Here is a 12,644-nt window from a genome sequence, read left to right as displayed (position 1 = left end):
GCTGGGTCTACCGCTATTCCTTGGGCTGAGATTACATGGCCCAAGAACTCTACCTCATCCAGCCAAAACTCACACTTCGACAACTTCCCATACACTTTATGTTCTCTGAGAATTCCCAGCACCACTCTCAGATGCTCTGCGTGTTCATCCCGACTCTCAGAGTATATCAGTATGTCATCAATAAACACGACAATAAACTGATCCAAGTACTGTCGGAATATCCTGTTCATGTAGTCCATGAAAATAGCAAAAGCATTTGTCACCCCAAACGGCATCACTACATATTCGTAATGCCCGTAGCATGACCTGAACGTTGTCTTCTGCACATCCTCCGTTTTGACTAAGATCTGATGATATCCAGACCTCAAGTCAATCTTAGAGAACATTGCGGCTCCCCTCAGCTGATCCAGTAGATCGTCTATCCTCGGCAGTGGATACTTATTCTTTATAGTCAGCTTATTCAACTGGCGGTAATCAACACACAACCTTGAATTGTCGTCCTTTTTCTTTACTAAGAGTATCGGTGCTCCCCAAGGTGACACTACAAAAAAAATGCTAAATTGCGGAGGTTTTATTTTCGTTTAGCGGGGGTTTTTACCCTCCACAAAATAATTTGCAGGGGTTTTTCAAACCTCCACATATAGGTTCCCCACAAGTTATTTGTGGAGGTTTTCTACAACCCCTGGTACCAGGTTTATATTGTGGAAGTTTTTTAATGGAGGGTTATAACCTCTCCTATTCATGACTATTATTTTGTGGAGGTTTAAAACCTCTTTATTTCCACAAACCTATTTGATTCCAAAACTCCTGTTTTTCATTTTTTTTTGTGGGGGTTAATACCCTCCTCAATTTGAGGATTATACTGTAAAAGTTTTAACCTGTCTCATTTGTATTATTTAATTTGTGGATTTATTACTGTATTTTTCTTGCGTTATTCAAATCTCATAAAAAACAATATTTTGTTTGTAATTAGAATTTCCTATTATACTTGACAATATATGTCACCATTTGAGGTACTTATATTTTTATATCAACAATATTTTTTTGTAAACTTCAATCAAATACTTCAACCAAAGTGCTCAAATATATATCATTAGAACTTTTGATTCTCAAAATTGACATATTAACATAAAAGCAATTTAAATTGAAACAATTACAACTTAATCTATACTTACTCAAAGTTCATAATACACTAAAATAGTTTCATCCTAAAAAACATCATCAACACCCTAAATGTTGCTACCACCAGATGATCCTCTTGTACCCATAGAAGACTCGGGCTCATTTGCATCACCGATTTGCTAAAATTATAAAAGACAAATATTAGCTGCAAGAAGGACGTCAACCTCAAATCATGAAATCAACATGCATATACTAAAATAGTTTATTACTAGATCATTGACCTGCACAAAAATCATGATTATTTGGTATCGATGATTAACTCACATGATACAGTATAATTCTTGTATCAAAAATCACATCACAAATAAGTATCAAGATAATTAGTTTCCAAAGGTTGAGGATTTCCAAATGCATATTTCCAAAGGTTGGGCATAAATAAACCTTTTTTATTATTCAATTCCTTCTTTGAGTCCCCTAATTCCCTGTAACTTGAATATTTTTAAAAGAACTATGATTAGAGATGGAACAATGTAAATCTGTTAATGAGTGCAGTAAGTGAAATACCAACTTTGAGAAGTATAAGAGATTCATAACCTTTAAACTAGATTTAGTAAGGCATGAGAAAAATTGACTAACAAAATTTTGAAAGTCTGAACTAGTCTTAAAATTCTAGTTCTGACTAGTGTCCATGCTTTATCATCCTTTTATGTCTTACCTTTCCTTTCAATCTTTAAGAATAAACTTGTAATGTTATCATTTATTTTAAGATCCAAGCTTTACAAAGATGGACACTTATAAATGTAAGAAGGAAAATAAACTCACTAAGATTCCATGTCTTCTTTGTTGGCGTGCTTGATAAAAAGAAGAAAACATGTTTTCAAGGGTACCTACCATAAGCGATTTCCTGAACCAAATTATTTACAAAAATGACGTGATTAGTGATGACCAACACTTATTGGGGAAAATATATATTTTGATTTAGCATTTCATATTTCTTTATTTATGTCAGATGAAAAAACAGAGAAAAGATATTCGATGATGAATGCTTTCACACTAAGTCAATAGCAATTGATCATCATATGCTAATTCCATTTCCAAGAGGAATGGGTAATGATATAATGTACTTACTTACAAGTCAAAGGAATTTGTCTACGAACTAACTCACGATGCCTTCTCCTCAAACTGTTGCATGATAAGAGGTTTTTTTATCACCTTTATAAGGGAATCCATCTATTACCACCCTGAATCTCGGAGGAACTTTATCACGAGGACGGAAAATTTTGGTACTGAGGCATTGGTTAACCATCACTTCTCTCAAGGATGAGAAATTCAAAGTGGAATTCCCCGTGTAAAAGCTTTCAAATTTGTCTAATGAGATAAGAGTCAAATACTCAAGCTTCATGAATATCATCTCATTTTCATCTTCATCTTCCTCTTTGGCCACTATTTCTTTCAGTGATTCACATTCTTCCACAATGATCTCTTCTAGGTTCACTAACTTTTTGACGACTGAAGATGTAAATAAATATTGCAATTGGGGACATCGGCAAAGTTCGTTGAAGTTCTGATGTTCGGCAAAGCTCATCTCCATGCCTTCAAAAAAATTCTGTAAAATATATAGTGTAAGTTCAATGTATAATGACATATTCCACCCAGACAACCACTTTTCAAAATTTACCGTTTTTAGGTTTTAGATCTGTAAAAAGATAACTGAAGCCAAAAACATAATTATTTTTCTCATTACCCTCAAATCCTCACATCTTTTTTAAGTAATTTCATTGTTTGAAGTGAACTTTTTAAAATAACAAAATTAGAAAAGAAAATTTTAGTCAAGAAAACATACATAATTACATACCTTTTCCTTGAATATTTTTTGTATCGTAGCATTTATATCTCCTTCCCAACAGAATCGTTTGTTGTCTTTTCCATGTACAACATGTACATTTTGTAAAATTGGTGAGCTGGTGACTGTTTCAGAAAATTTAGCCATATTATAGCATGCACTCACTACTAATTTCTCCAATGATGGAAATTCAAAGTCACAATTAGAGACACAAAAACTCTTGAGTTTGTTCAGTGAAACAAGCTCTAGTGATTTCAATTGTTGAAAAATAACTCTGTCAGATTTTTCTCCATCATTTCTTACTATTTCCATCAGGGATTGACATTTCACTACTTCATGGTGTTAAGTTGAACCAAACTTTTTGCAGTAGATGCTGACATTAGACTTTGCAATCCATCACAATTGACCACTTCTAGATTTGTCAAGCGAGTAAAAGATGCAGAGGAAGGTATTATGATAATCATACGAGGACAGTTCTTTAAAATCAATAACTCTTAACCTTTCAAGAATTATGTCTTGTTCAAATCCTATCTCTTCGAGATTCAGCGAGTCTATCAACATCAAGCTTTTCAGATTTGGTATTACTCCAAAGTTTTCAATTTCAGTATCTTCCTTTGGAGGCACTATCTTTTCAAAGAAACAATTATTCAATGATAGACTTTTCAAATTAGGATTTCTATATAGGAAAGAATATAAAATCTCACTATCTATTAATCTAGACAAGGAAAGTTCTTCTAAGTTGTCCCTTTGATGGTTCCTTTTATCCATAGAACTGCTTGATGACTTTGCACACCGAGAATCAATTTGCATGGACTTCAAGTTATTGATTACCTATAATTGATAAACATGTAAAGAAAAGGGTGAGTGTATTTATATAAATGTACATATATTTAAATAAAAGTGGAAGATTATGTTTCCAATGTTGTTTGAAGAGTTGAGTGGCTTAGTACTAGTACCTCTTCAGGAAAGAAGAATACACGTACATGATTTCCTTGTCCATGCTGGGTTCCTTCGTTGAATGGTTCCAGATTGTTACAAAGTTCAATAGACAGCTCTTTCAATGGACATGATAAGTCATAAGTTATTGGATAGAAGCTCGTTAGTTTTGGCAGTTCTGAAAATTTGATGGTGCTTAGTTTAGGAAAGTTAAATCTGGCTATGTCCATGTTGGTGGCTTCCCTTTCGACAACAATTTTATTCAATCCATAGCAACCACAAACCACAAGAGATTCAAGATTATCAAGACTATTGGCTACATAAAATGGAAATATATATTCTAAGCTGTCACAATCTTTAGCCAATATCCTCTTCAGATTGTTAAACTTAGGAATCCCTACCTGGTCTTTATTATTCATTTTCCATACATGCTTCAGTTTGGGGAGTGTTTCTAAATGAACATCTTGCAAGTTATTAGCTACATCCCCAACTTTCTCACATATATTAAATATTGCTTCCATGGACCTGCAATTTTTAACTCTCAAGTTGCATAGACTCCCAAATATTCTCTCCATTGCATTTACAAGTTTGTGACACTCTTCAATGATTAGAGTGTCTAGTTCGCTAAAGGAAGTTTCGGATTCCATATCTTACTTAGACTCTTCATACTCTGAAGTTTCATATTCTTCAATTTTGGAAAGATGCTGCCCTGTTTTGGTACACAATATTCATAAGTTAATCGAAATTATATGTCAAACAGAGTAACCAAATCAATTAGTAGAAAAAGAAAAAAAAGAAAGTGCACTTGTTATATAAACAATAAAACTCTGAAAATTTAAAAGGGACTAATATAAGATCTATAGATCTACAAACAAGCAACAACAATTATTGTACTATCTGAAAATATGATTTTGGGTTAGAATTTCAAATCATATAATTTATCCTGTTATAGTACTTTCAAATAATGAACACTACAGGAAAAATGACTTTAGGCAATGGACCAAAAACCATGGCCTAAAGTAAAAAAACCGTGGCTTCAAGATTAGGCAACGAATTGGCAACGGATTTGCGGTCGTTACATAGGTGGTCGTGGCCTATACTATACACAACAGTTTTTTTCCGTTTAGGCCAGGAAATTCGAAAACCGTTGCTTATTATGCAACCATTAAAAAATGTTGCCTAAAATATTTCAATAGGCAACAATTTTTCGGCCAATATAATGCAACGGTTTTTTTCGTGTTGCTTATTTCTATAGGCCACATTTATGAAAGTGTGGAACAAAATAGATTTGTTTAAATAAAGCTTATAAAAATTGAATCATGTAAAATAATTTAAAATATATTTATTCTATTAAAATAGTAGAAATAAAATAGATTAAATAAGACACTTCTAACATATAATATAAAATTGAAAATTTTCATATATTGCAAAATTATATTGTAATATTGTATACAATTTCATAAGTAACAATGTTTACAATAATTAAAAAGTATTATGTTCTCAAAAAAAGAAAAAGTAAAATTTATCTTGCACTTTCATTCCTCTTCATCTTCACATTTGGAATTTTTTTATCATTCTTCATCCTCTTGATCTTCACCAACACCTTGAAACAAAAAAAAAAGTTCAATTTATCTCTTATTCAAATCCTAACTAATAAAACAAAAATAATGCAAGTCTTAATTGATAAAACAGTAATATATAATGTAGAGGAATTCAACTCGTCAAGAGTGTTTCACCACGTATAAACAACAAAAACTTAGGTCCATTGGTGACCCCTCCAACATGCAGATTACAGATGCCATTTATGCTCTTTCAACCAAGTATCTCTATAATTTTCTAGTCACATATGATCATAATCAATTTTGTTACACACTTCTTATGATGAGCATACAAACCTACATAATTTAGGATTGCATATAAATCAGTTTTGAGTAGATCATAATCAGTTTTGATGCTCTTAGCTATTTGAAACTTGAAACTCGTGCATTATATGGATATATAAGGTATCAAAATTATCATGGGTAGTTATACCACGTAACTGCAACATGGGGCTTGCTTGTTTCAATTTGTAAGAAACCCCATATATATTGTGCACGTAAGAGGATCTTGAAATTGAACTCAAATCATGCTAAAACATGAACCCCACACTAACACAAAAAAGCCTTTTAACGTCCGATATTTTCGACCTTTCACGTCTGCCCAAACACCGACGTCGTATCGGATGACGTCAAAATAACGTCGGAAAAATAGCAGACGTCACTTGACGTCGGTCTTTTAGGAATCCGACGTTATCCAACGTCGGGGCTTGTAACACCGACGTCAATTCTCGCGCTGAAATGAGGGAAAAACCTGAGCAGTTTAACGTCTGTCAGAGCCCGTCAGACGTTAAATAACGTCGGCCCTGGTACGGTCAGACGTTAAATAACGTCTGTCAGGGCACACCAGACGTCAAACTGCTCCATTTTTTTAAAAAAAATTTGACTGTTTTTACAACATCCATACACCTGAAAATCAGAAAATTCCCAGAACAATTTCATAATACTTTCAGCACAATTCTGGAGTTACAGTTATATATAATAGAACTTAAGTTTCAACATATATTCTAAACTAATATAAATAACAACAAACTAAAAATTTCAACATGAAATTCTTGTACAATAAAGTTTTTGAAAGGAGTTCTAATTCATGTGGTATCAACTCCAACTCTCCAATAGATATGCCGCCCATTCCTGTCTTAGTGTGTGGATAATGTCATCTGGCAGAGGTGATGGATTCTTGAATCGCTGAAAAAGTAATACAATTTCATTATGTATGAATATCATTCTTTAAAGTTTGATATGATTTATAATATGTGAAAGATATATATAATTACCTCTATCCATTCATCTTTAACTGCAGCTCGAATGATTGTTCTTATCCAAGACATGACATAATATCCACATTCCCATGAATCTTCTTGCTTGTTACACTGAACATTACAAATAAAATAAACACATCAAAGTCATAAGTTGACATACAGAAATTAATAACTTTAAAATGAATGAGTTCTAACCTTTGGATATATGACTTTAAGTTGTTGGCCTCTAGGCTTACCCACAATTCTAATGAAATTTTGAAAACATAAAACATATGTAAGTTTTTATAACTAAGTAGATACATAAGTTAGGATTGAAAAAAAAAATACTTACTCTTGTAACATGTTTTTAAAAGCTGGTGGAATCTTCCTATGGCATGAACAAAACCATACAACTAGGCATTGTCTTGGAATGATGAGACAAAGTTGCCAATGATACCTACCATCAATCACAAGTACTTAGCCAAAATAATTAATAATACTTCACAAAATATTATTAGCAAAAACACTTACGAATCAATGTATGGTGCAAAGTAGATCTCTCTATTTGACTCAACCATCCATGTTTGCAAATAAAGTTTGATTTGGTTAGGTGAGTTTCCCGAAGGTTGAATTGTTTGAGGTTCAATGAATCCATAGACGGAAGATCGACCTTGGTCCACAATGACTTTGTCCATGTACCTACAAGAAGACAGTTAGGTATAATATTAAAAGGTACCAATTCCTTGCTTTAAATATGAAATACAATAAAAATATCTTACATGCACCATAGTTGTATGACTGAAATATTTAACATCTTGTCTCCTGTAATGATTTCTAGTGCATCATTCAGGTTTATGTACAATGGGACATGACAATGGAGGCCAAATACTCTTAACTCCCACTCTAGCTCTACCGGTCCTCTTTTCAACTTGTGTAATTTCAGAAGCAGCTTTCCTAGAGGATCATCTTCTGCTTCTGCCATTTCATCATCTTCACGTATAACACGTGGACGTCGGACCGACTGTTTTTCAGGACGAGTGGACTGAAATAAAGATTTAGAAAGGTTTGACGTTAAAAGTTCTATAAATTGTAAGATTGAACTACTAAAAACATGATGTCATAATACCTTTGGTGGGCTAAAGTATGGTATGATCAATGCTTTAGGCCAAGCAATAAATGTGCCTAAAGCTTCCCCAACAAATTGGGCATGCATGTATCTTTTGATATTCCAAACCCATTGGACATAAAACTTTCTTCGCTTCGTAATTACGGATAGGTAACGTGTTATTTTCTGGAAGCATCTCCTTTAACAACTCCAACAATTCTGTGAAACTTATATTCGTCCATCCATGCCTTGCTTTTAAACTGAATAATTTCAAAGTTGCTGACAGTCGTGTAAAGTTAGTGCATCCTGGGTACAATTGTTCCTCTGAATCGGACTTAAGAGAATCATATAAATGAACTTTTCCAAAATTCTCCTCCCCAACATCACGTACCATATCTTCTAAATGATCATTCATCCAGTCGTCTACATAATATGTTCCTCGTGACGTTGTAGGCTTGTCTAATACTTCTCCATGCCAAGTCCAAAGTGTATAACTTCTCATTATACCAAAGATGAATAGATGATCACGCATTGTTCCTAAGTCATGACGTATTTGATTAAGACAACGAACACAAGGACAAAAATATGTCCTGTTACTTGAGTGAGCGTGTTCTTGAACATATTGCAAAAACTCAGAAACCCCCTTTTCATACTTTTCACTTATGCGACGCTCATTCATCCAGCTTCGATCCATACTATGTTCGTAAAAAACTCAATCAATCTCAAACTTTTAACTCTCACAAGGTGAGGCCCTACCCATTCGAAAAAATTATTTTTCATAATTTGCTAACACATGTACAAATAAGTCAAACATCATAAATTTCACAAAATTTCGACAGCATTTCGCATTGGTCTCTGAAGTACACGAAATGAAAGTGATTAATCATGATCACAATCAAGTATGCATCCAGAGAACAACACAAATTAGCCTCAATCGAAATTTTATGAAATTTATGCGTAAACCTTAATGTACACATTGTAGCAAATTATGAAAAATAATTTTTTCAAACTGTCCAATCGGACAATTCAAGATTTAATACAAACGATTAAAAATCTAATCATTTGTATTAAATCTCAAACGGGAACTAAGTTTCGCTCACTGTATACTATAAGTATAATAAATCTACATATATAAAATAACACTGCAACAATAATATTCAAAAATAAAATGCAATGAGAATTATTAAAAATGCATATATCTAATAATAAATATAATTTTATTTACTAATTTTACAAATATTATTATAAAATTTTAAATAAAATAAAAAAATAGGCCAAAAAAATTAACAAAAAAATAGTCTAAGACTAAAACTATAATGACATTTATAAATTAATACAAGTAATTTTATACATACAATGAACAAATATATACATACAATGAAAAACTAACCTCCTCTAATTGAAAGACGAACTTTGAGAGGAAGTCTAGGGTCTCTGCACACTGCTGGCCAAATGGGAACGAAGAGCAAGTGGGACGAATCTCAAAACACTGCAAATGGGGATGAAAACGGAAAATAATCGGTTCAAAACGCGTAAAATCAACCCATAATTAAACCCCAACAAGTTTGATGGCGAAAACCTTTCGAAACTCACCTGGAGGGGGTCGGAAATGGCGTCGCCGGCAGGAACTCTCGCGGAAATGATGAACAGCGCGAGGGTTTCTGCGTTTCGCGCAGAGATAAGCTGAAACTTAACGTCGGGGGTGTTATGTCCGACGTTAAGTGACGTCGGGGGTGGGAGGGGCCGACGTCCTTTTTTGAGTGACGTCGGGGTATTTTTTAACAGACGTTAAGTAACGTCTGCCCGCTCCACATCAGACGTTAAAAATGTCTCATTATTTACAAAAATGCCACCGCTCATTTTTAACGTTGGGCTTTTTTTAGGCAGACGTTATTGGGGTGACGTTAAAGGCCTTTTTTGTGTTAGTGCCACATGCATTTAGAATTATATTATGTAAAAAAAGAAGCGGGACAATCATGAAGAAAAGCGAGACCCACCTACATTACTCAATTATTATGCATGAAAAAACTTTAACATTGAAATAGGGAGCCATATGGCCATATATAATACATTCCAAATACATTAAGAAAAGGCTTGTATGAAAGCTAAACTCCTGTATAAAAGCTTGAGGCAATAAATGCCTTTGACAGGTAAATGTATTAACATTTATATGAACACATTCACACCTAACATTTTTAGTCAGAAACAGAGTTTTAATTATTTATAGAAAATATCAAACATGACTCAAATGCACTTATAATACTGTGAAACTCACAGTATTTCAGATTAGACCATCTTCTTTGTTATTGATTGAATCTGAATCAGCAGAATTGGAGCTAGTTGCATCTCTTTTGTTCTTCAGGTAATTTAGGAAATTGAATTACGTTTTAAAACTTCTTACCTAAATTTGCCTAATTCTAAACCACTATGTATCAATCATCCCAATAAAAAAACATAAAAATCTTTTTACACTATTATTTCTTTCTCTCTTTTTTTTTCTGGTAAACTAATAACTCTGCATTTTCTTTATTAACTACAGAACAAAAAGAATTCAGATTCAAACAAAATTTGTCTGTACAGCTGCATTTTTACTATTAACTACAGAACAAAAAGAATTCAGATTCAAACAAAATACTAACAGTTATCCTAAATCACAACTTTCAATCAAACATAATAGTAATATCCTCCTGGTTCAAAATCACAACTTTCAATCAAACATGATAATGCAAATTCCATAATCAGGAACTACATGTGAATCACAGACAAAGTTGTAATATGGATAATGGATCACATAAACTATAATTTAATGGATCACAATGATCAAGAGATTTATTACCTTTGCAAGAGATGCTCTAACTCTCTTTCCTTAAGTTTTATGATTCTACTGATATGAAATATCTGCAGCTATAGTTAAAATGGCTATCACAATTTACAGACAGGCAAGAATGATATAATGGTGTAGGTAGTCACTGAAATGGGAAATTATTACCGCGCTCAACTCTGCTTCTATGACAGCTGCCTCAAACTTAGCCTTCACCATCTCTTCCTAAACAAGAGTATTAGGTGAAAATCAAAAGACTTCAGTCAAAAATATCATCAAGCATCCTGCCTGCACAACATAGACAAGAAAATCAAGCCAAGCATAATCTAAAAGCACGCACAAAAAAAATGAATAGTAAGGTGATGCTTCCTGTTGAGCTGTATGACCTACAAAAGCCTTATTATTCAGTTTCTAAGACCTACAGAAGCCTTACTATTCAATCACTATAGCTCGAAGATGACGACAACTCACATGAGGGCGCGACGACGAAGGTGAATGCGCGACGACGAGGCTGAATCGTGCAACGAAGAGGTGAATCGCGCGACGACCACGAGAACTGATGACGGCACGACGACCACGGTGGTAAGTCGTTGGCCGATTAACGATAGACGATGTGAAGGGTTTCGCAGGTGGTGATGGAGTCGAGAAAAGACGAAGCAGAGGTTGCGCAGTGTTGGAAGGGGGAGCCTTTCATCCATAAATGAAGAACAGTTTTGATGATGTCTACTGATCTAGGATAAAACATAGCTTGGTCCAGTTAGGATATGCATTAGGCAATTAGCTTATCTTTATCAAATGTATTTCAGGCCTGCTGTGTAATTCTGCATATGATTAGTTTTTTAACTAGTGGATTAGTTGTGAGTATGGTACAAAGTCTTCATCTGAGATAGAGCCATCTGAGAGACACAAAGTTTCAGAAGATTCTGCAAGATAACTCAAGTACAGATCCAAGAAAAATTGATGGTTGATTCTACCATGATGGATCTTGCTTGATTCAAGGAGCATCAAGCCAAATCTGCACAGCTTAGGTGTATTCGTTTCTTGTTTTGTTTTCTGTATTTCTGATTACAGTTGCTTCAGTGTTTGAAGTGTGGACCTAGGTGCAATTGTGTGGATGCATTGCTCCTAGGGGGAGTTCTTGATTGTTGAATCAAGTTCTTGGGTTTTGAGGGTTAGAATTACATAGGTGTGCTTGTAATTCTTGGAACCTTTCTGTTTAGTGGAATTCTCCTAAGTGTGTTACTTAGGAGAAGACTGGATGTAGGTTCGCCTTGAATAGAACCAGTATAAATTGTGTGTCTTGCTTCTTTCTCTTCTCTCACAACTTTTCTTAATTGAGTTAAAACAGTCCATTAACCCAGAACTGCGAAATTGATTAATTGAGCTTTAAAACCTAAAGATTTCTTCAAGATTCATCTTAAACCATATAAAAGCTTGTTAATCAATTCAGATCCCTTTGTGGTTAAGATAATTAGACAGATCTGTTTTTAACACGCAGGTGGTGATGGAGTCGAGAAGGCGGAATGGGTTTCGCAGGTGGTGATGGAGTCAAGAAGACGGAGCGGGTTTCACAGGTGGTGATGGAGTCGCGAAGACAGAGCGGGTTCACAGGTGGTGATGGAGTGGAGACGGAGCAGGTTTCGCAGGTGGTGATGGAGTCGAGATGGAGTGGGTTTCGCAGGTGGTGATGGAGTCGAGAAGACGGAGCGGGTTTCGTAGGTGGTGACGGAGTCGAGAAGAGGGAGCCTTACAAAAATAGGTTTTAATTTGGACACTAAGTGAGTGAGTGGGAACCAAGAATTAGCAAAATGGAGGGAAGAATTACAGGCTTTTCATTTTTTTGCTAGATACCAATTTCACTGACACACTGATACTTAGGCACTAAAATTTATATTTTCAAAATTATTAAATTTATTTTTTAAAATTTATTACAGACAACGGTTTTATGGTATAGCCCACACATTTTAAAGCCAACAAAGAA

The 12,644-nt window shown here is 34.3% G+C and overlaps 1 pseudogene across 1 annotated transcript; it reads right to left on the bottom strand.

Moving 5' to 3' along the window:
- Nucleotides 1–1,100: 1,100 nt before the first annotated feature.
- On the bottom strand, nt 1,101–11,328 carry LOC114166235 (uncharacterized; annotated as a pseudogene). Its single transcript, XR_014985108.1, has 7 exons — nt 11,097–11,328; nt 10,832–10,951; nt 10,679–10,740; nt 3,922–5,504; nt 2,978–3,796; nt 1,945–2,728; nt 1,101–1,301 (listed from the first exon to the last, which is right to left on the bottom strand). The product of XR_014985108.1 is annotated as an uncharacterized LOC114166235 (transcript).
- Nucleotides 11,329–12,644: the final 1,316 nt, after the last annotated feature.

The sequence above is a fragment of the Vigna unguiculata genome, chromosome 10 (assembly GCF_037176805.1).
Source record: "Vigna unguiculata cultivar grain cowpea cultivar isolate G323 ecotype 2 chromosome 10, ASM3717680v1, whole genome shotgun sequence".
Taxonomy (NCBI): domain Eukaryota; kingdom Viridiplantae; phylum Streptophyta; class Magnoliopsida; order Fabales; family Fabaceae; genus Vigna; species Vigna unguiculata.
The sequence above is the reverse complement of the archived record's forward strand: the minus strand, read 5'-3'. Positions and strand labels throughout refer to the sequence as shown.